Below are 4,383 nucleotides of genomic sequence, written 5' to 3'. Positions count from 1 at the left end.
CATCGGATGCAGTCAGTGGAAAATACAGTGGGGAGATTTATATACACACACAGAGAACATGAAACAATGGGTTTTATCATACACACTGTAAGGAGAGTGTGTTGCTGCTAGCAGGCTGGCTTACAGGACAACTGACACAGTTGCTGGTGAAAAGCACTTTATTTCCCTTCCCACAGCAATATATATACACAGCACTTGTTTATTCCTTTTCTGTTGTTTATCACCCAATGTTCTCATCATTCTTATTTTTGGGTTCCATTATCTTGTGGTAGTAAAGACTCTCAGGTGCTGCTTATATCATTAGTCCTTAGTTCAGCCAAAGTTTAGTCCTCAGTCCAGCCAAAATCTTCTGGCCTTGTCCTTTATTTCTTGTACTGTTATTTTCCATTACTTGGCACACATTTCTAAAACATCTGATACTCAGCATTTCCCACATCTCCCCCTTTTTGTTAAAAAGCAGCTTGAATCATCCGTGACATTCCCCAACGCATACATTGAACTATATATGGACCACACAAACAAATTATACCAATACAGATACCAATTAATAAAAGAGTGTGCTGTAATGATGTTATCCATATTGTGTTCTAATTTTGCAAATAATTCATGAACGGAGTGAGAATGATCTGACAAATTAACACAACACATACCCTCAAAATCTTCACATCCGTGTCCATGGGCTAATAACAAAAATTCACTCGCAGCACTATTATATAAAACTGCATGGCAAATGCTATCTACATCGATTAATAATTCAGTTAATATTTCAAAAATTAGATTAAACTGTTTAATACTCCAACACACTAATTTCTCTAAATTAAAAGCATTTTCCATAATAGCAACACCAGGGATGCTTAAGCAATAGAAAATCAATCGCAGCTCGATTATCTAAAATGGCATCTCTTAATTCCTGTTGTTCCATACTTAAAAGAGCAATTGCCTGTAATATAGCATTAAGCGCTTTAACAGCAAAACAAGCTAATGCATTCAAAGTTTACACCGTGTAATAAGTTGCAAAGCCAGGAATGCCTGCAACAGCATTCAGCAAAGCCAAATATTCCGAGTGACTATATAAGGCAACATCGGCGGAACACGTATTTTGCAGGGCCGTGCTTCGCCGATTTCGCTGCTGATTCTTTCCGGGCAACAAAAGGGTCATTCGGCTAAGACAGCACAAGGTATTATGACTTAGATTGGCAGGAATATAACTAAAGGTTCGTGCGCCGCAGGTAAAAAACCAACCAGACGGCAAAATAATATGTCCATAATTAAAAGAAACATTAACCGCACTAGTACAATTCAAAAGGGGGGCACTTACGGTTTGGCAGCCCATGGGTACCTTTGCGCGTGTGCAATTAACCACTCGTGCACACGTTACATTATCTGCCCCGGCTGGGTACGGGGTATGTAAAGATAGGGCCGTAGGGGGCAAGGAGTAATTGGCAGGGCCCCAATTTGCCATATTCGAATACTGTGAAGACAAATTGGCATAAACTGCAAGCATGGTGTGACTGCCAATTTCTTTGGGATGATGACATATGGGCACAAGTACGTCCATTCCACCAGACTACCCCTGCTCTCCCTGTTCACCCAGCCGCATCAGTAAATACTGTTATTCCTGTCACTGGATTCTCCTGTCTCATAAGGTGTTTTTCCAACTGCAACGGGGAAGAAAACAGGCGGTGGGGAGGGTAATGACAACTCAATTGTCCCTGATAATTTGCTAGGGCAACAGCAAACAGTGTCATACATCAACAGATGTGTAATCATCGTTTTTGAAAATGGCAACAAAATCTGATGCGGATCAATTCCTGTCATTACAGTTACTCTTTTCCGCGCTTGCACTATTAGCATGGCTATTGCTTCCATTCTGGAAGTTACCGTACGCACATTTTTACACGGTGGAAATATCCATTCCAAACCGACTAGGGAGTCTTTATCCCTTGTATCCCACTGAAATAATAGCGCTTCCAATACTGCATCTAGGCTAAAGACCGCTACCACGAAGGGTAAGTTTTCCCGATATCTCCCGGAATAACCCTCCCCCACCTTCTGTCCTATTCGTTGTAATGCTTGCTTCTGTAGTACCGACAGTTGTCGTTTATCTCCAGGGGCTCTCCCCCCTTCTAATAAGGGAAGAAGAGGAATTATATCCTGATTTGTGATGCCACAAAGGGGGCGAAGCCATTGCAGTTCACCTAGCAGTTTTTGTGCATCATACAGTGTGCGCACATGAGGAGAGATTTTTAACTGCTGGGGGCGTACGGTGCAGTTAGTGATCCGAAGTCCCAAACACAAAAAAGGGGCTTTAGTCTGACCTCTTTTCTTGGGACAATCCCGTTTTAAATGACCCATCTTTCCCCACTAATAACACGCCCCCTCCCTTCCTCTACGCCAATTCGACTTAGAGGTATTTAAGGCTACCGCCAAGGCGCGTGCATGAATCTTTGCCTTATCCTCCTCCTCCACCAAGGGGGCACGAGTGCAGGCTTCAATCATGTCGACTAGAGAGGCCGATTTTGGTAAAGTCACCAAAATCTTCTTACACGTGGGGTTAGCATTTTGAAGGGCTAAATCTACCCCCAATGCTGATCTGGCGACTGGTGTTAAATTAGGGGCCCTATCCAATGCCGTCCTTAGGCGGTCCAAAAAGAGGGCAAAAGATTCGCCCACTCCCTGCGTGACTTTTAAATAGGGAGGTGAAGGGGTGCCCAAATCAGGGAGCTCTTTGAATGCCTCCAATGCTAGAAGCTGAGACTGTTGTAATATTTGGGGTACCAATCGCGCCTGTAGCTGAGGCTCTTCAAATCGCCCCTGTCCCAACAACATGTCTATTGATGCTACCTGGAGAGGGTCATCCCGGGGTCTATCTAAATTAAGCACTGCCGCATGCTCAGCCTTTTTTCTCCATGAATCCTTCCATAATAATCTCTGTGTGGGTGTTAATAACATGTCTGCAAATTTCTGGGCGTCAAAGGGACACATCGCTTGCCCCGAGAATATTTGTTCTAATAACGCTTGTACATACGGATTTTTCAAGCCATACGTCACAATAGCTTTCTGAGCCTCCCTCATCAATTTCCAGTCTAACAGCACCCAAGATTTAACCCCCTCCCTTGATACCGATACCGGGAAAGTAGCCGGCATGGCATCCAAAAATTCCCCTTCAATTATAGCATCCTTTATCAATCCATGCCAGCGCTTAATTGGGTCAGGAGATCCCACTCCTCCCCCCCCATCCCTCCAAATCACCCCCATCCCCCGTTCTTCTTGCCCTCGTCCAATTGAAGCCTCGCGTAATGCAATACGCGCCCCTGCCTGAGCCGCTGCGGTGGTAACGGCTCGATGAACAGTCCGCCAGATAGGGCTCAAGGCAGCAGCTTCTTTATTTCCGACCCCCACAAAGTCCCACAGGTCTTCCCCCACTGTTTTCCACACCGAGGAGTCAAACACATTCTTTGCATTAACCAGGACACCCCGTCGCTTTCCCCACCGAAGCAATTTTTGAAGAGCTTCTGGGGAAAATTTTTCTCCCTGGTTATTAAGCAGATTGCTTAAGACCGTAAACACGGCCTGCTCATCTGCTGATGCTGCCACTCCCATTATGAGAGATATTCCCCGCCGCTCACCTTTCAGTGGGAGCTCCCCCGCCTCTTGGGCGTCCCGGTTCCTCACCCGAACGGAGGACACCGGCAGCGGCGGTCCCTGCTATTTCTTCCTCTGTCCGTGGTATCAAATTCACAGAATTCTATCACGTCGGAGTCACCATTTGTTGCTGCTAGCAGGCTGGCTTACAGGACCACTGACACAGTTGCTGGTAAAAAGCACTTTATTTCCCTTCCCACAGCAATATATATACAGCACTTGTTTATTCCTTTTCTGTTGTTTATCACCCAATGTTCTCATCATTCTTATCTTTGGGTTCCATTATCTTGTGGTAGTAAAGACTCTCAGGTGCTGCTTATATCATTAGTCCTCAGTTCAGCCAAAGTTTAGTCCTCAGTCCAGCCAAAATCTTCTGGCCTTGTCCTTTATCTCTTGTACTGTTATTTTCCATTACTTGGCACACATTTCTAAAACATCTGATACTCAGCATTTCCCACAAGAGTGATCACTTAAGATGAGCTATTACCAGCAGGAAGGAGGGGGGGAAGGAGGAAAACCTTTTGTGGTGATAATCAAGGTGGGCCATTTCCAGCAGTTAACAAGAACATCTCAGGAACAGTGGGATGGGGGGAGAAATAATTAGCACCGTAGTGTCCAGGAAGTGGATCTCTTGTGTGGACTGGTCCAGGCTGAGGTTGATGGTGGGATGGAAATTGTTGAAATCATGGTGGAATTCCTCAAGAGCTTCTTTTCCATGGGTCCAGATGATGAAGATGT

This window comes from Dermochelys coriacea, chromosome 8 (assembly GCF_009764565.3).
Source record: "Dermochelys coriacea isolate rDerCor1 chromosome 8, rDerCor1.pri.v4, whole genome shotgun sequence".
NCBI lineage: Eukaryota > Metazoa > Chordata > Testudines > Dermochelyidae > Dermochelys > Dermochelys coriacea.
The sequence above is the reverse complement of the archived record's forward strand: the minus strand, read 5'-3'. Positions refer to the sequence as shown.